This window comes from Peromyscus maniculatus, chromosome 13, assembly GCF_049852395.1.
Source record: "Peromyscus maniculatus bairdii isolate BWxNUB_F1_BW_parent chromosome 13, HU_Pman_BW_mat_3.1, whole genome shotgun sequence".
In the NCBI taxonomy this organism is placed as follows: Eukaryota; Metazoa; Chordata; class Mammalia; order Rodentia; family Cricetidae; genus Peromyscus; species Peromyscus maniculatus.
This window is the reverse complement of record NC_134864.1, coordinates 2,377,531-2,402,042: the sequence shown is the minus strand read 5'-3', so window position 1 is coordinate 2,402,042 and position 24,512 is coordinate 2,377,531. Positions and strand designations below refer to the sequence as shown.

Here is a 24,512-nt window from a genome sequence, read left to right as displayed (position 1 = left end):
AACTTCCTACCCAGCTACTAACCAATCAGTGTTTTATTAATCCACTTCAAGTGACAAGTCTTTGCAGTATACAAGAGGATTATTCCACAGCTGATGTGTGTGTCTTTGATAGAATTTCTATAGCTGTGATAAAAAAACACCATGACCAAAAGCAACTTGGGAAGGAAAGGGTTTATCTATTTTACACTTCCAGGTAACAATACATCATTGAGGGAAATCAGGGCAGGAACTCAAGCAGGACAGATACCCGGAGGCAGGAACTCAAGCATGGACCATGGAGGGGTGTTGTTTCATTGCTTGTTCCTCATTTGTTCAGCCTGCTTTCTTATACCATCCAGGATGACCTGGCCCCTCCCACATCAATCACTAATTAAGAAAATGCCCTATTGACTTGCCTATAACCTCATCTCACCAAGGCATTTTCTTAATTGAGATTCCCTCTTCTAAAATGACTCTAGCTTATGTCAACTTGACATAAAACCAGGCAGCACAGTGTGGTTCATTTATTGTTTCATGGGACTGAACAGAGACATTTCTGAGCTGGAGGTTTTACTAGCAATTCCCAAACCTTACTGTGCAGTAGTCATGTGAAATGGCCAGTCTAAGAGGTGAAGTTCAGCAAACGAACTTGTGATAAAGGCTCCTGACTTGAACTTAAACAAACTTGAAATCAGCACCACGTGTGTCTGTTTCCTACATTTGAGCTTTTGTGTTTATGTGGCCGGGTGTGTATTTAATTAGAAGTATAGTCATGCTCTGGCACATTTTTCTCATTTTAAACAAAAGCTCATTTTTTTTTTTTACCCATTAACACCCATTCACACACAAGAATCCAGTGATTATGTGGATTTTCCTTTTCAAAATAAGATTCTTATTTGAATATCAAGACAGAATTCAAGTAAAACGAAGAAGTCATGTTAGTCACTTTTGTGTCACTGTCACCAAATAACTGACATAAACAACTTACGAGGAAGAAAGCTTTATTTTGTTCATGACTGCATGGGGTTGTATCTGTGCCTGCTTGGCTCCTGTGCAAATGGACAAAACTCTTGGCAGCAGAACCCTGTGTTGGGACACTCACATCATGGGATACAGGAAGTAGAAAGAAGGAATAAAGAAACAACGCAACATGTGGGATGTCTTTCCAGTGAACTACTTCCTTCATCTCAAACTTACATTCTATCTTTCACGACTCCCCAAATACTACTGTCATATTATGAGTCCATCAAGGGATTTATCAATCCACCCTATCAGAACCTTTGTGATCTAATATTTTCTGGAAACGCCATCATAGACACACCCAGAGATGTGCTTTATGGATCTTCTAGACATTACTCAATCTAATGGAGTTAACGATGGACAGCATTGGTCACAAACAACTATGTGCAGAGTACACTTAGGCCCATACTCCTTATTGTTACTGTTTCTTTAAGTCAGAGTGCGTGGTAGCTAACCCATGTTTCCTTTCTTCTTTCGAAGATTCCCTTGTAAGCAAGTCTAAGCACTTCAGCTTCTTGTCTCTTTAAATTTAAGAAGGGAGGAAAAGCTGACAGTGGCCAAAAGCTATTGTCTAATGGATAAGCTTTAATTTTTTTAATTTTTAAATTATTATTGTCAGGGGCCACACAGAGGTCAGAGGACAATTTGTAAATTTGATTTTTCTTTCTCTTTCCAGTTTTATATGGGTTCTAGAAATTGAACTCAGCCCCCAAGTTTGTACTGCACTTTTTACTCAGTAAAAACTCCCCAAGTTTTTAACTGACCCATCTTATGGACCCTAAAACTTTTATTCTTTTTTTTTCTTGCACTCTTTACTCCATGTGGAGACTTGTGAATTTCTTGAGGTTTTCCTTCCTTGATTCTGCTCTCTTTTCCTCACTTCCTCTCTCCTCCTTACCTCCTTTTCTAGTTTTCTTTCCTCGTTTATATCACAGACTCCCGAGTGGTCTGGACACTAATGAAAAACAAAGATAAATAAGAATCATGGATGCTATGGGCTAAAATAACAGAAAAATCAAACTATCTTAACCTACTAAAACATATTTGGATTCTCATCTGTAAATTCTAACAGGAGGGTTGACTGTGATGTATTCCAGGCCTTCCCCTGGAGGTCTTGCTTTATATAATCAGACTTCTGCTTGTCCTCATGTCTAGAGTTCTTAGGCTAGATTTTCTTATGTTAACACAAATTGGCTTCAGAGTTCCAGGCTCCAAGTCTGCCCAACAACCGAGCACTGCAGAAGGCAGTCTTAGAATGATCCCATCATTCTAAGCAATTGCTTTCGTACATACTCTGATTGTATTGGATGTTCACCCTGAGAGCAGTGTTATGTTTAGAGCACAGAGTGCTCTTGATGCTTGTGCACCATTGAAGTGTTCTGCTCTGGAGCTGGGAGGGGATCCAGTTTCCCTGGCCAAGGGAGTCAGGTGTGTTAGAAAGGGGAAAATACGTGCTGTGGGAAGATGTGCCACCATGCCCAAACTTTTTTTCTTTCATTGTACATGCTGACCACAGTTCCCCCTCCCTCCCCTTCTCCTGCTTCCCACAACACTTTCCCTCTACACCCCCCATCCACTCCTCAGAAAGGGTGTGCCCAACCTTTTAAAGTGTACTTTTTAAAACTTGGGTTCTGGCTATTGAACTCAAGTTCTTGAGCTTACAAGTCAAGACCTTTACTGGCTTTATCTTGCCAGCTCAGGGATACTTATTATTCTGTAAAACTATAAAAAGAAGAAGAGAAGAAGAAGAAGAAGAAGAAGAAGAAGAAGAAGAAGAAGAAGAAGAAGAAGAAGAAGAAGAAGAAGAAGAAGAAGAAGAGAAGGAGGAGGAGGAGGAAGAGGAGGAGGAGGAGGAGGAGGAGGAGGAGGAGGAGGAGGAGGAGGAGGAGGAGGAGGAGGAGAAGAAGAAGAAGAAGAAGAAGAAGAAGAAGAAGAAGAAGAAGAAGAAGAAGAAGAAGAAGAAGAAGAAGAAGAAGAAGAGGACTCATGGTTCTCTTGACTGTGGGTACAATGTGAGGAACTATATGCGTTCTCACTGCCTTGACATCCTTGCTGTGATGAACAGTACCCTAGAATCAGGAGCCAAAAAATTCTTACCCCCTTAAAAAATAAAATAACAACTCCGAGCTTCTGTTTAGAATATTAGAAAAAAATGCACTCTGAGTTATAAGTATTTCCTGGTGACAAGGTGTGGGTAAAACTTTTGATGTGATTTTTTAAAAATTTTTTGCTTACTTTCATTTTTCCTAAGTTTTAATATTAAATCAACATACCTTTTGAAACAGGTTCTAAAAGTTGATAAGGAAAAAATTCTTGGTACTTGAGAAGTTTTTCTAGAATGTTATATGCAAGAAACTCTATCCTAGGTAGCATTTTTTGAAGACAGCTCCCTCTAAGCCGGGTGACTTGGACATTTGTCTCTTTTTTCTGCCCAGATCAGAATTTCCATAGTTTCAAGGCAATTGACCTTTTCTGTCTAATTTGTGGCTTGTCTTGTGTCAGACTTGCTGGTATGCTTAGCATAATAATTGCAGGCTTACTCAAGTGCACATGAAAGGCTTCTGTTCTGGGTTTCTGAAGGCTGTTTTGTGGCTTCAAACAACAGAAGTGTATTCTTTCAACATTCTGGGAACCAGAAGTCAAAAATCAGCTTTACTGGGCAGATGTCATTAAGGTATTAGCAGAGCTGTGCCCTGCTGAAGGCTCCAGGGAAAAATCCATCACCCTTTTCAGCTTGTGGAGGCTGCAGATGTTCTTGGCTTGTGGTCCCATCACTCCAGCCTTTGCCTGTGTGGCCACACTGCCTCTTTTCCTTCAATGCCTTCTGCCTATCCCCTCTCTTACAAGGATATGTGTAGCTGGGTTTAGTGCCCAGTAAGTAATCCAGGATAATTCACCCCCTCAAAGTCATTAATTTAATCAAATCTGCAATGATCCGTTTTATAAAATAACATTTAGAGGTAGAAGGGTTGGAATCTAATGTCTTTGAGTGGCATTATTGAGCCCGTCAAAGATGACCATGTAATGGGGAAATTTTAGCGATTCATGCAGTTTCATGATTGTGTCTCAATACCTATGTATTGTCTCCTGATCCCTCAAGGACACCAGAATTCCAGGATGTTCAGGTACCTTGTATGAGATCAGACAATATCTTCATATGACCTATGCAGAGTTTTCTAAACACTTAAAATTATCTTTGGATTTCTTATGATATCTCATATAGTTCCAGTGCTACCCAAGTTGTTGTTTTTCTGTGTTGGCTATGGAATAATGACATTGTCAGAACAGAGGTGTTGGGTTTATTGCTTTTAAAAGATATTTTGATCAGCAATTGAGTGGATCTATGTATGCAGAACCTATCAATGTCGAGGGTACACCATATAGTATCCGTTAAATATATAAATATGCATGGTATGTAATAAATATAAATAATGTTTATAAATAGTTCATTTTTTAGATTAAGTTTGCCATTTCTTGAGCCTAAAAAAAATTCTTCCATTGGGATTCACAAGGCTATTAGAACTAGAAAAGGAAGGAAGATTCTTCTGTGGAAGAAGCATTTTGTCTTTATATTGGTTGAGATTGCTTTGTCTTATTTGTTTCCTTTCTGAAATAGACATTCTTTAAAATTCTATATGGTGTGTGTAGGAGCTAGAGAGATGCCTCAGGGGTTAACAGCATACACTGCTCTTATTAAGGTCCCTGGTTTGGTTTCCAGGAACCACATGGTGGCTTATAACTACATGTAACTCTAGTTCCAGGGAATCTAATGCCCCTTTCTGGCCTCCACAGACACACATATGGTGCATATACACACATGCAGGCACTCATATATAAAATAAAAATTAAACAAAATCTTTAAAAATTAACACAAAAATCTATATGGAACATGGGTTTCATATCCTGCGTTGTGAGCATTACAGGTCATGGATCAGTGTTATGAATATGTTAAACATTGGCAAAAAAAATTAACCTCACAGTTCTACCACAGGGATGTGACTTGGTGTTTTCATACCCATTCTCAGAAAATCTTGAAGCATCATTTTGGAAAGCAGCATGGAAAATATGCACGTGATGGAAAGCCCAGAGTAGCCAGCCCCCTGTTAGGAAGTTACCCCCCTACCCTCCAGAGATTCCTTGTTTGGACAGTTCAGCTTTTCAGTTTGTTGGCTTAGCTCTGAATATTTTAGTTTAATATCTGAATTTTTAATTTATTTCCATAGAAAGTTTGTTAATGGTTCTGCTTGCTTCCTGTATTTATTCTATGTATATAATATAGTTCCTGTATGGTATATTCCAATGGCTAGGCAGCTCGCAGCAACACCACATAGAAAATCAATTAAAGTGCCGTAAACTCATTAATATTGTACATTTAGGCTTCTGTAGAAGTGTGAATAATGTAAGTTCTTAGAGACTCTTTGATGGTTAACAACTTCAAAACTAAAATCTAGTTTAGTCAACTAGAATTTTTGAAGATTTTCTTGTTTATACATTTCTGAGTTAACGCTCTTAATGCTATTTCTTTTTCCCAGTGTTCCATTCACTTGTTGTGTGAGAGGTATCTGTGTAGAGGAAACGGTTTGTGAGCAATGTCAGCTTGCTATTTTAAGGCTAGTTGAATTTATTGTTTGCTTAGTGGAAAAGTGTTAGCGAAGCATTACATTAGGTAACAGTAGACTGCTGAAGTAGCCTCATGTAAGCTCTGATTTGGTTTCCAATTGTTTTTATTCCTTCAGTTGTAATCATAGCAAAGTTATAGTCACAGATAAAAATATCTAATAATGTGAAAAACTAATCATAGAATATTTTTAGTTTTGCTCCTCATAAACATAGTTATTTTAGGTATTTTTCCTCATATTTATTTTTGTATTTCCAAATGGTCTCCCCACCCCCTCGTGTTACATAATTCCTCCTGGCTCTCTATTTTGGTAGGTAGATTTGGGTCTGTAATAACCCTACCCATTCTCTTTCTGCTAGCTTTCTTATGTAATTATTTCTGCAAGTTCAGTTAAGCCATTATCTGTGAAGTAACTACAGTGCCCATCAATGCACTGTGATTTTATTTGCTATCTTACATAGTTTAAAACAATGTGTATTATTTTTAGAATTACAGTTTTGTATTTTCGTATCAAACTTTTATTTGATTTTCCTACAAGGCCCTGGCATGTTTGGCATATACCCATCAGTATGCTACCAACTTAACAATTCCATCATAGGACTGTGTTCTCTGTCATCTCACAGACACCCCTCCTTCATTAACCTTTGTCATCCTCCTGAGTAGATATTTTGTCTCTAGGCCAGTATAATACTGTGACTTGGGGACTCTCTGCAACTGTCTACGTTGTTGGTTATTCTCATTTTCTCTTTATAACTTCACTATGCTAGAGTACATTACCAAGAAATAAGTCTCATTCTTTGAACATATACTAACACTTCTTTGATCTTTTGGAAAACTCAGCTGAGTATAAGAATATTGATTGTCGTGTCATTTGGATCTTAAGTGTCCCCCAAAGGTTTATGTGATGGAGTCTTGCTTTCTACCCTCATGCTAATTGGAAATAGTAGTAACTTTAAGAAGGGGGTCATAGTGGTAGAGCTTTAAGACAGTGTGGGGTGCTCTTGTAAGGAATTGTAGATCCTGGGATTTTGTTGGTTTGTTTTTTTGCCTCATGCTCCCTGGCAATGAGTTTTACAGTTTTGTTTCTCCACAAACATTAGCTATATGTTGCCTCGTAGGCCCAAATGTAATAAGGGCAATGAGGTAGGAAGAAATTCCACTATTGTGAACCAAAATGAGCCTTTACTTTTTATAAGTTAATATTTTTAGATATTCATTATAGAAGTGGAAAAGTAAAAATGTTTCCTGCTTTTATGAAGAGACTAATCCTTAACATCTACCTGCCTTCTCAGGTAGATTTTAAGAAAATCGTTTGACTTAGATACTATTATTCCTTCGCATTTGATGCTTTCATTCCATACACTGCAACATTTTTCAATCTCCTGTTTTGGTTTTGGTACTTTGAAGTATCATGATGACGCACATAAACTTTCCTTCAGTTCATCTGGTCTGGCAGTTGTCTAATTTGGAGAATTCAAGTCCTTGTTAGTTTAAGCAAACTGAAGTAAAATCCTGGCCCTGTTCCCTAAGTCCAGAACCTTTTGAGAAATATGGACATGGGATACAGATGGAGAAGCTATTCCTCAGTTTACCAAACCTGCTTTGGATGATGTGGCTCCTATGTATAGATTCAGCCTGCTGTCTACAACTTCTGAATCTCTGCCACAACCTCTGCCATGTGACTGTGTTCCTTCCCTTTCATTTTATTCTTTCTTTATAGAACTTCAAATTTTTCATTATGATCAACTTGGTAGAGTTTGGGAGAGAGGGAAGATAAATATTTAAAGTCCTTGCCATCTGTGCTCACAATCCCTGTCTGAACTATTAAAACCCCCCTAAAATTAATTTAAGCTATTTGAACCTTTCTTTTAAAAATATTTTTATTGGTGATGGAAACAATGAGGTTTAATCTCACACTTGAATATATTTTTATAAAGCACCTGGAACTTTTGCCATAACTAGACCTATATAAATAAATAAAGGTTACTATGGAAATCCAGATGTAAAAGCTAATGGAGTTTAAGCCAACATGGTGGTGAGGAAGATGCAGATGTTCAAGTCTCAGTGAATAATCACTGGTCCTAAAGAGGTGATAAAATGCTTTTTAAATGTGAGGAGTTATTTCTTATTATATCTGTGGGTGTTTCAGCTTCTGACAACCCAGCAAGCAGGAGATAAATGCAGCTGTGACAGTGGGTGCAGATGTGTTTCTCCTTGGTGTACTGGATGCTCATTCCTTTGTTTTTACTGAAAATAGTTTACATTCATTTATTTGGCAGGCAAAATGATGTCTGGGCTCCTGTGCATACTGGGTTCTGTAAATGAGACATTAGTCAGATTGGCATTCATGAGTCACCAGGCATCTTCATAAGCCAAATCCAGGGATTATAAAGTCATTTACTCAGGAAGTAATGGGATAAAGGAAATTTATCATTCTGGGAGCCAGGAAAGTTACCTTCTGAGCTAATGACCTCACCAAAGCTAGAGGCTTTTTTTTATTATTTTTTCTATGTGTGGGGGTTCCACATTGATGGATTATGCATCCTCCTGAAAAATTGTTTCTGTGACACTCGGGAGCAGTACTAAAAATCTTTTGTCACCACCTGCTACATCTGCATTGTCTGCTAAGGCCTGGAGATGTCATTTATTATCACAAAGGCATTTTCCTACTACAGTGTTTACGGATGCATGCTTTCCCAGTAGAGAGAGCACCAGGTCATTCAAGGTTTACCTCCTTGTCTCCCATTTTGTTACCCTCCTCTTTTCAAAGTTAATTCAAAGTCTTTGTATACCTTGATCTTTCCTCCAGCCCCATCCCCTACATGCCCAGGTTAGGAACACCATAGGAAAGGCTCTTCAGGACTCTAGGCATACATGTTCTCTAAAACAAACTCTTATTGCTAGGGCAGTTGTGGTGCATGCCTTTAATCCCGGCACTCCAGAAACAGAGGCAGGCAGATCTTTGTGAGTTCAAGGCCAGCCTGGTCTACAGACTGAGTTTCAGGATGGTCAGGGCTGTTACACAGAGAAACCCTTTCTTAGAAAACAAACAAATTCCTATTATGATGACTTCAGTAACCTCCTTTCTATAGGAAAAACTTGGTGTATTCACAGTCACTACATAAAGAAATTCTGGCATTTCAGTCAAGGAAGCAGGAATAGTTTTTGCTAGGAACCCCTAGTGCCTATACCTGTCAGGACCCTAGAAGAATCTTTTTACTAGGCAACACAGAGCCATCATCCACACTCCCTTATGAACCAGAGAGGAAACAGAAACCATGGAAGATTAGAATGAGGGGAAACTCTACTCAGAATGTATTATGTGAGAAAAAAAATCTATTAGCAATAGGGAAAAAAGAGAGAGAATGAGATTCTGTGTTTCTTTTCATGAAGTGTGACCTCCCAAAAGAGTTAGAGCAAACAGGTAACCTGCCACATATCTACTGGGGTTGCCTTGACACAGAATCACAGGACTGAAATGAAGACCTAGTAGAACACTAAGAATTTAGTTTATTGAGTTTGGCCACTACAGTTCCCTACTCTGGATTCTGTACATGGTTTTTCTTTTTAAATGATATGCTTCCTGAAAATAAAGCACTGCTTCTAATTACAAATATATTAGCACACAGGCTAAACCTGTGTGCTGATTATTAGGTATTATGTATATTTTCAAATGGTTAAGTCAGGAGCAAAGAATATTGTGTATGTATATTGTTGGTTGTAGTGGGGTCATATCAAGGATGAGGTAAGACCTTTCTTGAATGATAGTTTACACAGAACCAGGTTTCTCATGAGATTGATAGCTTCACTACTGTTCCACTGATTTCTTTTCAGGTACCCTTGGTTCACCATTTGCCATCCCATAACAAAGAAGAAAACTGATTAGATGTCAGCAGAAAAGTATTCACATCACTATTTTGTTATTGTTTGTGTTTGTATACATTTTTATAGATTATGAAGATAGAGAAATGGCTTGGCATTGGAAGAACCCTTATTACTCTTCCAGAGGACCTGGATTCACTTCTCAACATTCACATGGCAGATCATAATCCTTTTAGCTCTAGTTCCAGGGGATCCGATACCCTCTTCGAGTCTCCACAGGCACCAGGTTTGCAAAGGGTACACATATGTACCTGCAGGTAAACCACCCATACACATAAAAATAATCTCAAATTTATCATTCAGTTGCAGGAATCTCATCTGAGCTTTGTTAAAAGTAGACTGTATCATACAGAAATATGGATTTCTTCTATCAGAAAATAGTAGATTGTGCTGTAGGCAGATGTGAACTGAGTGGTCATGTGGCTTAGGTGACCCCTCTACTCTACTGCAGATCTTAGGGCACCTTTAACCATTTGTGTGTGACGATGTCCATCTAGCAGGTGGATTGGCCAAGGCAGTTGTGTCTACCTGTATAGTAAGCATTAGAAACACAGAGCTTGTATTATATGTCTGAAGATAACATAACTACTGATAGAAATGCATGTTTTCTTCTCAAATACGTGATTTTGTTATGCACCTGCTGAGTATATGGTGTGTATTTTGGAGATGATAGCCCAAGAGTTCTGGCTGAGGAAGAGGAAAGATGCCTTTTGTTTTTGTACAAGAACATGCTAAGCTCATTCATAATTACCTGCTGTTGCTTTAGGAAATAGTAACATGCCATGTCAGATAGTTGGATCTAGAACAAAGCCCTCTCCTGAATCCCAGATCGTGGGTGAGACTCAATGACATTAACAAATGGGTAGTTAAAGCAGCACTGGCATTGAGCCCTCTTGGTGTCTGGACTAATGCTTCAGTGACACTGTTCCTCTCTACTGTATCAGAATGAATTGTATGGATATGGAGGACTTAAAAGGAAATGTGGCTTGTGTAGCTTTAGCTACACTCTAAGATTCATTGGCAAGTGGGAACCAGTTTCTGTAGCCACGATGGGTCATCAATTCTATATTTGAAGATAAGATCCTTGGTTTTTTTTCTAGGAACAATCTTCTCATGGTGTGGGGAACTTAAAACAAAAAAATTTTATAGTTATTTATCAAATAATATCATATGTTCCTGAAAGAGAAAGATGCTAAATTGTGTCATCTCTAAAATATGGAAATCTATAGATTGTGTTCAAGTAAGAAAATGCATTTTCACTGTAGTTATAGACTAGATAATTCATTTAGTTAATTAATCTGTAGCGTTTATTTTTACCATTAGCATTAGATTCACTAAAGATTCTGGCATCATTGTAAAGAAAGTGTCATTGGGGACACTGTTTCTTTTTTCCTTTTTATAAACATGGCTGAGTGCTTTGACAGTGATAATAATGCAAGATAAAGAATACATGTATCGAGGTTGGGGAGATGACTGAGTGGGTGAAGTTCTGGGGAACAAAACATGAAAACCCGAGTTTGCATTCCCAGCACCTGTGTAAAAGCTGGGGATCATGGTGGTGTCGGGCTGTAATCTCTGTGCTGGGAAGGTAGAGACAACGGGGTCCTGGGAGCTTGCTGGCTAGCTAGTCTAGCTGAATTTGTCATCTCTAGCTTCCATAAGAGACTGGGCCTCAAAAACCAAGGTAGAGACAGTGTAGAATACAACTAAAGTGTTAACCTGTGGTTCCTTCGTGAGCACTCATCTCTAAACACAGACACACCTATACACCTACACACACACACACACACACACACACACACAGTGTCTCACATACACATATATAGATAAAAATCTGTCTATCATGCACTCAGTCAGTCAGAATGCTTGGTTAAAGAAAGCTTTTTTTTTTTCTTTTCTGTTGCCCCTCCTTTCTAGTTTAAACTTATTTTTCTTCTTCTTTGGTGTCTTTCTTCTCTTACTTTTTTTTTTTTTTTTTTACCATTTCCAACACCTTCCTTTGCCCCTTTCTTACTTCTTCCTGTACTCTGTCTCTCAAATGTCCAACAAAGCACCCAAGGTTGGGTCCTACTATCCAATCATACCCCTCACCTAGATCAGAGTGAATCATTTTGGCCTGGAGGGAGGAACAGTCCCAACTGAGATGTGGTGAAGCTGGGCCTAGCATCAGGGCTGCTAGTCACCCCAAAACTTGAAAGGTAATCAGATATTCTAAGGAAGCAGGGGGGAGAGAGTAGACCCTGGGAAACAGTGACATTGTCTGCTCAAATAACAGATGAGAATGAAGTCTGCATATATGTCACACTCAGTGACCATGAGACCATCAGCTCAGCAGCAGCACTGTGTCTGGTGTCTCTTGCAGTCTTGGTTGAATGCTGACCTGAGTCAGCTGACTGCTCTAGTGAGTGCTAAGAGGCTGTGTGGGGAATTCTGCAAGCAGTTCTTGGGATCTGTGTTGAAGAACAAAGGGTCTCAGTCAGCTCTTAGTGATAAGCAGATAGAGGAGACAAATCCCGTGAACTAAAGTTCAGGCTGTTTGAGTGGATAAACGCGGGGATTTTAGAACACACCCAGGGCGCTCCCCTAGCCTTTCCACCTGGCACATGTCACTGTTGCTTCCCTCCTTCTTCAGAGTTCTGAGATGAAACAGGGACCTTTTACTGTCATTTAGTCTCGGAGTCCCCCTGTGGTCTTTTTCTCCTTTTCTCAGTGTGTGGAGAAGCTACACTCTCTGCTTTTGTCTAACCCTCTTCACACACCTGTAGAAGGCAGAGGCTTTGTCTGTTCTAGGTAGAGAAGTTGATGGGGATACTCGGGTACCAGGAAAATCTCTTCTAGTTTCTCAAGCTGAACAATGGGAAGTTCATCTAGTACATCTTTCAATCATCTTGATGTGTCTATATTTGTTAATCAGCCAAACAAAGTGCTTTGCTACGGAAAACATAACTCTTGGCATGGGTTTATGGAGCTTAAATTACCTGCATAATTAAGGCAGATACATTTGCCCTAAGTCCACTTACCCTGACTGCTCCTACATAGTGCAGCCAGACTACCTTTAATGTTACTTAGTTGTTTTATTATTATTATTATTATTATTATTATTATTATTATTATTGAGACTGTCAGTGTGACAGGATAGATTTCTTTTCTGGGATATTGTATATGTCCTACCCTTTGTTCATTTCTCTGTCTTGATTCAGGAAATATTTTGTTTAAACCATCAATAATTCATTGGAAACATCGGGCAGGACTTGGTGTCCTTGATTTGAAATCTAGTTGGTATTAAATATTAGTCCTCTGGTAAGAGGTAAATGTCATCTTTATTGCAAAGAATTAGCTATGTTTTTATGGCAAGGGATGATAAAAGCATAAGTGAAGACACTTTGTTTTCCAAGACAGGACCTCAGGTTCTTTTTATTGAAGCACACTAGTCCCAATTAAGCTATTTAGTCACACAAATATGCATAGCGTATTTGACAGCGATCGCTCTATTCCCTCTGCTCCTTTGTTCCTGGCATTCTCTCAAATGTATTAAATGGAGCAGCTACTTAGGATAAATCAGAAAAGGGCATCGCCTTGCACATCTTATTTTCCTTGAAATTGATGACTTACACAGAGATTTTGTGATGGAAGGGAAAGGATCATGAACTTAATTTAATAAAGCTCTTAAATGCATAAAAAATGTAAAAAAGGGACTTGCCCTTTTCTTGTATTCTCCTCTCTGTTATGGGTGAAATAAAGCAATGTAGAAAATCCCCATTTGTTTTGAGGGAGCTGAAGATTCCTGCTGCATAGGCTCTAGTCCATGCTTCATTTCTTCACTAGAAACATATCTACTGTTTACTATGAGGATGTGTAATGGATGTTGCTGTGAGGCATATGAACCTGCAGCTTAATGGTCCCCTTACCGTTGTTTCCCCATTTCCTCCATGCCCATCACTGCTTTTCTCCATTGCTGCTGCATAGAGTTTTGGGTTAAAGGAGAGTGAAGAATTTTGAGGGAATTATTTGCTGAGTTTCCTCAGGAAATCAAATAGCTCTAATAGCTTCTTTTGTTAATGTGTGTCCCTGAGGCTCTGGATAACCAGCCAGTAGATCTAAATCAAAGGGAGAAAGTGCCAATCTTTAATTGATTTTTTTTTAATGGAGGGTAAACAGTCCATTATCTATTGTCCTAAACTCACATAGAAAGACTGAAGAAGCTGTTTTCATAAGTGGATGATTTACTTGGGGGCATGATTATGTGGCTAAGTCTAGGAGGGAAGAGTACTGCAATTCTACAATTCTTCTCTTTATTTTTATTTAATAACCAGCAAGGTATCAACAAACATAGCTGTATAGACCAAGGTAAAGTGTCATATGTTGCCTATTGTTATGAAAAGTTATACTAGAGTCAGTGACGTCAAAGAGCAAACAAACAGGCTGCCATAGCTTCTGAGGCTCAGAAATCTGGTGTGGCCAAGCTGGCAGTCTCTTCCTCAGGGTTGTTCTTGAAGTTGCCAAGAGCTGTTGACAGGAGAGTGGTCTCCACTGCAAGTTCACCTGACAGCAAGTCTCCTGCCAAGTGCACTAAGGATTATTGGCAGGATTGGCTTTTCTCGAGGTTGGTGGCCTGATAATTTCTGTTTCTTGTTGGCCATGAGCCAGGGCTGTTCTCGGTTCCTTGCTACAGGAGTGTCTTCCTGAGGTTTGGCACAGCATTATAACTGGCTTCCATTCTAGCAATTGAGTGAACAAACAATAGAGGGACAGGCTGACAGAAAAGAGACTCTTTGTGTGGAACTAGAACTTGGGAGTAAGCTACTGAAAGCAAGTCACAGCCATGTTCAGCCCATACTCGAGGGGAGACTATAGACCAAAGGTTTTGGGAGGTGAGGCTATTGAGTGCTACCTTAGAAATTGCATGCTACAATACTGACTAATCTTTGTGATGGCATTCTATTCCAAACCTGTTGCTAATAATTTTTAGTTCTGCATTTCACTCACCTACCCTTCTTTCTTGAAACGTAGTCCATTCTGCTTCAGGCCTTACACACTCTTTTGAGCATCCTTCCTGACTTAGTGAGATGAATCCACACATCACAACAGTCCCCCCTATATACACCTGTACCTCCAAGTCAACACTGCTTTGGATTTCTGGAAATACTGGAGCTTGATCTCACTACAGCCCTGGGATTGCTGTAATGAGTATATAGTGTTTAGCTGCTTGCCTCTGCTCCAGGGTCTCTTGTGTAAGCTGTTAGCTGTTGGCTGGACAGGGATCACAGATGAAAGCTTACCTGCCAGCAATTTTGTATAGTGCTTTGCTTCAGGTAGCACTTTGAAAGGGCTGACACCTTTGAAACAAGGCAGTCTCTTTGGGTATAAATTTGTATCTCACATAGCTTCTACTTTCTAGTGACACTTTACCTTGGTCTTTCTGTAAGTAGAGCAATCATCATCATCGGGACTGGAGGATGTATTTTCTAAATAATTTAGCCTTTGTTGAGATGAGAAATCTCCTCTAGGCAGGTGATGTAGGGACTTTTCTCTTCTTTATACCTCTGTAGACTGTCTGTCTTGATAACATAGGAGGCTAATATATCCTGAGGCAACAATCACAGGGTCCATCCATCTACTTAACCTGGAGTCCATCCCCAATCCAGACTTTTGGATCCAGAAGCAAATTCTATTTCTAGCTTTCAGGAGTTGCCTATCCTTGAACCTCACCACCTGGGTCTGTCTCACAACATCTGGAGAGTGGGAGGAATAGTCACCTGACAAGATAGTGACTATTCAGTCAAGTAGTGGCTCTATGTTTCCCACTCTTATTTTGATTTGCTTTAAATTCTTTCAACTCAAATAGTAAAATGTTTCTGTAGCATGAATCCTAATTGATCTTATAATAAAAACCCAGAGCCAGATATTGGGGTAAATGCTGAAAGATCAGAGGAAACAAACCACAGCCACTTCTCACCTCGCCAATTCCTCAGCTGAAAAGGGAAGACCCTGTTGCCACAAATCCTGAGACTGAATGCCCCTGAGTCCCCAGCCGAAAGGACGAACTCCTGTCTCCTGCCACCTTATATTCCTTTCTCTGCCCAGTCATAACATTTCCTGTCTCAACCTCTCTAGTGCTGGGATTAAAGGTGTGTGGCTCCTAAGTACAGGGATAAAAGGTATGTGACACCACTGCCTGGCTCTGTTTCTCTTTTGGACTGGATTAATCTAGTGTAGTCCAGGGTGACTTTAAACTCACAGAGATCCAGATAGATCTCTGCCTCCCAAGTGCTAGGATTAAAGGTGTGTGCCACCACTGCCTGAGCTCTATGTTTAATCTAGTGGCTGTCTTTGTCCTCTGATCTTCAGGCAAACTTTAATTGTTAAGAGTACACACAAAATATCACCACATGTTTGTGTTACTGTTTTTCACTCCTGAACTCTTTCATACATTCTATAAAATTCATCACTTTAACCAGTGTAGAGAATACTGCCCAGTGGCATTTAGTACACTCATCACTGTGCCACACTTTCACCACCCTCTCCTCATCCTAATCATCACCTTACAAGGAAACCTCATTGCAACCGAGCAGTCTTTTTCCATCTACTCTGCCCACAGCCCCTGGCAACCACTAATCTACTTTCTGTCTCCATGAATTTGCCTATTCTGGATGTTCCATAAAAAAGAATTGTGCAAATACATGGTCTTTTGTGTTTGGTTTCTTTCTCTGAGCATAATGCTTTCAAGGTGTCTTGATTGTTTTTGTTTTATGTAACCGTTTCACTAATGTGTGTGAGTCACAGGAAGAATTGAACAGGAGAAAATAATTTGAAGTGCATGCTCTCAGAATGGTGGGTAAGGGCAAGATTATCTTTGTGGGAAGAGGAGACACATGAGCCAACAAAGCCTGAGAGGAAAGGAAACCTGGGAGGTGCCAGTCAAGGCCAGCTTCCACCGAGCAAAGCCCTCCCCTCCCTCTCCCTCCTTCCCTCCTCCCTCTCTTCTCTTTCCAGCTTCTAGTTTCTGCCTCTGTGTTCTCCTCCCCTTTCTTCATTCTTCCTTCGTCTTTCTCCTTTGTTTCTTCCTCTCTCTCTGTGCCCTTTGTAGAGAAGCACATACAAAATGGCTTAGTGCTTGAAATTCCCTCTTGTGGGGGTTTATTCCAACAGCAGAGTAAAAGTCATGTGCATTAAAAATCTTGACATAAGAAATTGGTTTTTAAAATGCATGATGTGTCACTTGAAAGAATACTATAAAATCATTAAATTATGCTTGATAAAGTAATAACACAGGATATATTTAGAACTAAAAGGATCTTTTCACAAGCTAGTACTCCATGTCTCTCTAAGATGTTAATAAGTCGGATAGTATTACAAAACCCTAGACAATTCTTATGCAGAAAAAAATTTAAGGTGGTACAATAAAAATTACAGTGGATTAATTTTATTTCATTTTTTTATTGCTTGTTTATTTTTTTATTTTTTTTAATTTTGTTTGTTTTTTGTTTGTTTTTTATTTATTTTATTTTACAATACAATTCAGTTCTACATATCAGCCACGGATTTCCTTATTCTCCCCCCTCCCACCCTCCTCCCCTTCCCCCCAACCCACTCCCCATTCCCACCTTCTCCAGGGCAAAGCCTCCCCCGAGGACTGAGATCAACCTGGTAGACTCAGTCCAGGCAGGTCCAGTCCCCTCCTCCCAGGCCGAGCCAAGCGACCCTGCATAAGCCCCACGTTTCAAACAGCCAACTCATGCAATGAGCATAGGACCCGGTCCCAGTGCCTGGATGCTTCCTATATAGATCAAGCCAATCAACTGTCTCACCCATTCAGAGGGCCTGATTCAGTTGGGGGCCCCTCAGCCATTGGTTCATAGTTCATCTGTTTCCATTCGTTTGGCTATTTGTCCCTGTGCTTTATCCAACTTTGGTTTCAACAATTCTTGCTCATATAAACCCTCCTCTTTCTCGCTAATTAGACTCCCGGAGCTCCACCCGGGGCCTAGCCATGGATCTCTGCATCCAGATCCCTCAGTCATTGGATGGGGTTTCTAGCACAACAATTAGGGTGTTTGGCCATCCCATCACCAGAGTAGGTCAGTTTGGGCTGTCTTTCGACTATTGCCAGCAGTCTATTGTGGGGGTATCTTTGTGGATTTCTGTGGGCCTCTCTAGCACTTTGCTTCTTCCTATTCTCATGTGGTCTTCATTTACCATGGTCTCCTATTCCTTGTTCTCCCATTCTGTTCTTGATCCAGCTGGAATCTCCCGCTCCCCCAAGCTCTCTTTCCCTCGACCCTTGCCCTTCATTACCCCTACTCATGTCCAGGCTGTTCATGTAGATCTCATCCATTTCTCTGTCTTTGGGTGATCCCGGTGTCTTCCTTGGGGTCCTAATTTTATTTTTTTTATTGTGCTTTCATTAGTTTCAAACTTTTCTGTAATGTGCATGCACTGACTTCAAGATTCTGATAGGAAGTAACATTGTTATTGAAAGTACACTAATAGCATAGCTCAGTCCTCAATAACAAAAGCAGGAATCTTTGTTATATAGAAAGATCACTTGTGTACTATGTCCTCAGTGTGATGTTTTGCTTATCCACTTCCTTGTGATGTCTGGTAGTGTCTGGATGTATTTTCGCTTGTCACACTAGGTAGGTGTTACTGGCATTGAGTAGGTGGAGGCCAGAGATACTGCTAAACATGTTGAATCCATATACCATGCTTCCCCACAGTCTTCAATATGAAAAATGCCAAGGATGAGGAACCCACTAATTTGCTACTTAAAAGTATTTTAAATTAGTTCATTGAATAATGTCAACAGCCATGGAAGAGGGCAAATCAATTGGATCATCTTTAACAGGTATGGAGAATTAATTTCCCTTCACATCACCTGCAATACTACCTTTACTTAAATCTGTATGAATCCGGAGTGAAGTCAAATTGCTGTGTGCTCTTACACATCACCTTGAACACTGATGTTCAACCTGCAATGTGTAGCTCAGAAAGAAGCCAGGTGATTTATTTGAGGTTGGGCAGTTGATGGTAAATTAGCTCACAGCATTCTATGGAAGAAATTAATACAGGTAATTGCCAGATAGAGAGCATTCAAGTCTCACAGAACTGGTAGCATATTGGCCTAGGGAAGAGTGCCACCTACTGAATCATGCTTGTGCTTTCTCTGGTTCTAATTTATGCCGGCTTATGCTTGAAGTGTTAATTTCCAGTTATTGAACTGGGACATCGAGAGTTACCATTCGGTGTTCCTCCTAGAACTTTGAAGAAAACTTAGTAGTAAAGAGTACTTGTTATCAGTGACATGTGCAATTAGAAACAGCTATGAAGAATTCCACACCAGTCTAGCCTCTGAGGTCACTAGCTGGACAGAACCTGAAGATACTCATTTATACAGATGGTACCTGGAGGTTTCTTTTGAGTAGAATGCTGTGAAACAGACCCATTTTACCACAACTACCAGAAATAGTTAAAAATTCACTGTATCATTTCCTGGTGTTACCAAGGACAAAAATGTTAAAGCACATAGATAGCCTAGGCTACAATAAAAGCATTCACACTTTATCCTTTGAGATATCAGCTTTGATCTTTCTTCTCTGTGTTTTTAAAAAGACATTTTATATTCCCTTTATGTGTGGGCTTTTTTTGAGGGGGGGGGGCTTTAGTCCTTTTCAAAATTTTCAGCAGTGCAATACATAAATTATGGTTGTGGTTTTCAGTAATTTGAAAAAATAATTTTCAACTACTTACTTAATTGGATGGGTCATACAATTGCCATGGTGAATTTCCTTATTGAGATTAAAGGGTTTGTCTCAAAATTATATGCCTCTATTTAATATGTTAATTCATGCTTCCAATTAAACATTTAATTACATAATGAGGCCTCGATTAATTTCTAACCTGAATCCAAAATCTAATTCACATAAATTCAGAATAGTATATATTAGAGTCAAATTAAGAATTTCTAATTGGAAACTTTTTTTAAGTTTTGTTACTCTGTGTATTAATAAACACGATGGGCTTGGGTTGTAGCTCAGTGATACAGTGTTCATATGCGTGAAGCCCTGGGTTCAATCCTCTGCGTGAGGTGGGGGGATCTGAACCTTAGCACACGTGAGTTCTCAGACAAGGGACCCAAGAACACACAGCAAAAGCAAATACTGGATTTTTTTTCCATATTTATTTATTTGTAATGAATAGTACAACTCAAAGGACAGTTTTGTAATGTGAACCATTCACTTTATTTCCCTGTCACATGAACTTTATTTATCTATTTATTTATTTTTAATATAGTTTTCCATTAAAAAAAGATTTTTTCCTTTTACATACCAACCCTTGTTCTCTTCTCCTGCTCCCCCCATATCCCCATCACATCCCTACCCCCTCCTCATAGAGAGTAAGGCCTCCCTTGGGTAGTCAACACAAGCTGTTATACCATGTTGGGGTCAGACCTAGCCCCTCCCTCCTGCATCAAAGCTGAGTAAGGCATTGCACCTTAGAGAATGGGGGTCTAAAAAGCCAGTGGGGGGGGAGGTGGGAACATGGGAGAGAGATGGGGAGGGAGAGCAATGAAAGAGATGTCTTCACAGAGTGTACCATTAAGGGGATGGGGAGAAATCTGAAGCTAGGGAAAACTCCAGGAACTCACAAGATTGTTCCCAGCTAAGACTCATAACAATGGTGGAGAGGGTTCTAGAACTAGCCTTCCCCTGCAGTCAGATTGGTGTCTAACCTAATTGTCATCACAGAACCTACATCCAGTGGCTAACAGAAGCAGATACAGAGACCCACAGCTAAGTACTTGGTCAAGATCCTGGAGTTCAGTTGAAGAGAGGGAGGAAGGATTGTAAGAGCAAGGGGGGTCAGAATCATGGTGGGAAAAAAACCACAGAAATAGCTGACCCAAGCTAATGGGAGCTCATGGATTCTGGACTGACAGCTAGGGAGCCCACATGGGACCAAACTAGGCCCTCTGAATGTGGGTGAAAGTTGCATGGCTTGATGTGTTTGTGGGTTCCCTGGGAATGAAACCAGGACTAAACCCAAGTGGGCCGTATTTTTAAGATGATTGGCTTTCCTGCTGTCACACCTGGAGAAGAGAGAACTGAGGTCTTTGAAGTTCATTATGGTTATGATGTTTAGAAAACAGAAACTGCCATATCTGTGTCTTAGCTCTTTACCCTTGGATTAAGAATATGTCCTTACATAGCCTTGCATTCTTCTAATTGATTTTGAGCCATCTGACCCTCAGTATGCCTTCAAAAGGAATTGGTCCCACCAAGAGCTATTAAATAAATGAATCAGGTCACCATGTCTCTAAAAAGAAAATAGCTAAATATAAAGGAAATTGGGTCCTAGGATTAGAAAGATGATCAGGGTCTTCTGGCCTTCTTATAAGATGGCTTGAGACTCCATTGGAGGGTATGTGTTCCTGGATGTGAGGATGCTCCTGCTGTACCTTAGAGAATTAGCCTTCTTGTCAATGTACCTTAACAACGAATAATTTTGAGACAGATAAACATTAGTATTTATTTGCTCCTTGAGTAAAACACCATCCTCCTTTTTTTTAAAAAAGAAAATATTATTTCCTTTTAAAACATAAATTTTAATTTTATGTGTATCTGTGTGTGTGCGTGTGTGTGTGTGTGCGTGCGTGTGTGTGTGTGTGTGTGTGTGTGTGTGTGTGTGTGTGTGTACCAGGTGGAGCCAGAAGAGGGCATTGGAACTGAAATCATAGTTGGTTCAGAGCCATCATGTGAGTGCTGGAAACCAAACCCAGGTTTCCTACAAGAGCAGCAAGTGTTCTTAACCACTGAGCCATCTCTCTAGCCCCACTAAACTCTTTTAATAATAGCATGTTGCCTGGTTAAAACTTTGTCATATGTCAAACTTAAAACTATATCAGTTCTTGAGATCATGGCTTTTAATCACTAAGTCAGGTTGATTAGTGAAATCCAAGTCAGATTTTTATAGTGACTTTTTTATAGTGACTTTTGAGAGAATGGACATTTTGCCTGGTGTATTAAATTATTCCAAAGTCTAGCTAGAATGATAACTTTATCATGTGTGAAGATACTCATTTTACATGATTTTACCCTTAAAAAATCAGTATTTAAATTAAAGCACCGTGTTCAGATGTTATGGGCTGAATTGTGATGTCTCAAAATTAGTGTGTTGAAGTACCAACTTCCATTGCCTCAGAATGTAGCCTTATTTAGAGGTAAGGTTGTAGCCATTGTCATGAGTAACAGGGGTCATTTTGTAGTGAAAAGAGCCCTTTATTAAATAAGATTAGTCTGTATAAAAAAAAAAAAGAGTTGGGCACAAAAATATAGGGAGGAGGCCAGGTGTTGGACAGACATGCACACATGGAGAAGGTCATGTGATAGAATTACACCGAGGACTGCTGGAATCTAGGCCTGAGTCTAATCTTCCACTGTCTGGCTTGAGAATACCTTGGCCTTAGATACCTGGATATCTAGCCTCTTGAACTATGAGATCATAAGCTTCATTTTGTCACACTTAAGAAGTGTTACCTTCATCAGCTACAATGGACATTGTGTTTCTGGTTGAGTTCTGCTAACACCATGAGGCACCTAGAAGCTGGTCTAGGTGCCAATGACACAAAGCAAGTTCAGTCTCCCAGAAACAGTCTAGTAGGACAGACATGGGTTAGGAAGCTTGATGTCTGAGATGATTGATCTTATCAACTTGACAGGATCTGGGGTTGCCTAGGAGATAACCTGTGAGGTTGTCTGTGAGGGAGTGTTTCGATTGGGTTAATTGAAGTGAGAAAACCAACACTGACTGTGGATGGCACCATCCCATGGGCTGGGGTTTAAAACTGAATAAAAAGGAGAAAGTGAGGTGAACATAAGACTCTCCTCCTGGTTGTAGATGCAATGTGACCAGTCACCTCATGCTCCTGCTGCCCTACCTTCTTGGTTCTGGTGGACAGCATCTCCTCAAACTGTGAACCACAGTTGCTTTTGTCAGGTCCTTTTGCCACAGCAATGTAAGACATAACCAATGCAATGTTCTTCCAACTTCCTCGTCACCAACTTCAAATAAACCCATGAAATTGCCCAGACATATACCACAATGACTCTTTTTTTTTTTTTGTGATATATATTTTTTATTTTATAATACCATTCAGTTCTACATGTCAGCCATGGGTTCCCCTATTCTCCCCCCCCCTCCCACGCCCTCCCCTTACCCCCAGCCCACCCTCCATTCCCACCTCCTCCAGGACAAGTCCTCCCCCGAGGACTGTGATCGACTTGGTAAACTCAGTCCAGGGAGGTCCAGTCCCTTCCTCTCAGACTGAGCCAAGTGTCCCTGCATAAGTTCCTGGTTTCAAAGAGCCAACTCATGGAATGAGCACAGGACTTGGTCCCACTGCCTAGATGCCTCCCAAACTGATCAAGCCAATCAACTGTCTCACCTATTCAGAGGGCCTGATCCAGCTGGGAGCCCCTCAGTCTTTGGTTCATAGTTCATGTGTTTCCATTCATTTGGCTATTTTTTTTTCAATAATTGAGTAAAACTGAAATTTATTATATGCCACAGTCGTCCTAGGGACCTCCATGCTATATATATAGCCTCTATGGTTCTATGGGTTGTGGTCTGATTGTTCATTTTAAATCTAGAATCCACCAATGAGTGAGTACATGCCATAACTGTCTTTCTGGGTTTGGGTTACCTCACTCAGGATGATTTTTTCTAGTTCCATCCATTTGCCTGCAAATTTCATGCTTTCATTGTTTTTCTCTGCTGAGTAGTACTCCATTGTGTATATGTACCACATTTTTTTCATCCATTCTTCCGTTGATGGGCATCTAGGTTGTTTCCAGGTTCTGGCTATTACAAATAGTGCTGCTATGAACATAGCTGAGCATGTATCTTTATGGTATGTATCAGCATTCTTTGGGTATATGCCCAAGAGTGGGATGGCTGGGTCTTGAGGTAGTTTGATTCCTAATTTTCTGAGAAACAGCCATACTGATTTCCATAGTGGTTGTACAAGTTTACATTCCCACCAACAGTGGAGGAGTGTTCCCTTTGCTCCACATCCTCTCCAACATTGGTTGTCATTGGTGTTTTTGATCTTAGCCATTCTAACAGGTGTGAGGTGGTATCTCAGAGTCGTTTTGATTTGCATTTCTCTGATGATTAAGGATGTTGAGCATTTCTTTAAATGTCTTTCAGCCATTTGTAGTTCTTGTTTTGTGAATTCTCTGTTTAGCTCTTTAGCCCATTTTTTAATTGGACTGTTCAGAGCTTTGATGTCTAGTTTCTTGAGTTCTTTATATATTGTGGAGATCAATCCTCTGTCAGATGTGGGGTTGGTGAAGATCTTTTCCCAATCTGTTGGCTGTCTTTTTGTCTTATTGACTGTGTCTTTTGCCCTGCAAAAGCTTCTCAGTTTTGAGAGGTCCCATTTATTAATGGTTGTGCTCAGGGTCTGTGCTGTCGGTGTTTTATTTAGGAAATGGTCTCCAGTGCCAATGCGTTCAAGAGTGCTTCCTATCTTCTTTTCTATTAAGTTTAGTGTAACTGGATTTATGTTTAGGTCTTTGATCCACTTGGACTTGAGTTTTGTGCATGGTGACAGATATGGATCTATTTGTAATCTTTTACATATTGACATCCAGTTATGCCAGCACCATTTGTTGAAGATACTTTCTTTGTTCCATTGTATAGTTTTGGCTCCTTTGTCAAAAACCAGGTGTTCATATGTGCATGGATTAATGTCAGGGTCTTCAATTCGATTCCATTGGTCCGTATGTCGGTTTTTATGCCAGTACCAAGCTGTTTTTATTACTATAGCTCTATAGTAGAGTTTGAGGTCCGGGATGGTGATGCCTCCAAGGGTTGCTTTAGCGTATAGGATTCTTTTAGCTATCCTGGGTCTTTTGTTTTTCCATATAAAGTTGAGTATTTTTCTTTCCAAGTCTGTGAAGAATTGTGTTGGGATTTTGATGGGGATTGCATTGAATCTGTAGATTGCTTTTGG

General features: G+C 39.9%; 1 protein-coding gene and 1 long non-coding RNA gene across 7 annotated transcripts in view; both read left to right on the top strand.

The window, feature by feature from the left end:
* The window catches only part of Pid1 (phosphotyrosine interaction domain containing 1), a 261,901-nt gene that overhangs the window by 148,461 nt on the left and 88,928 nt on the right, over positions 1–24,512 (top strand). The gene's annotated exons all lie outside the window — the stretch shown is intronic.
* LOC143268248 (uncharacterized) lies at positions 2,888–23,060 on the top strand. The gene is made up of 2 exons (XR_013043934.1): positions 2,888–15,627; positions 15,782–23,060. It is a non-coding gene; the product is annotated as an uncharacterized LOC143268248 (long non-coding RNA).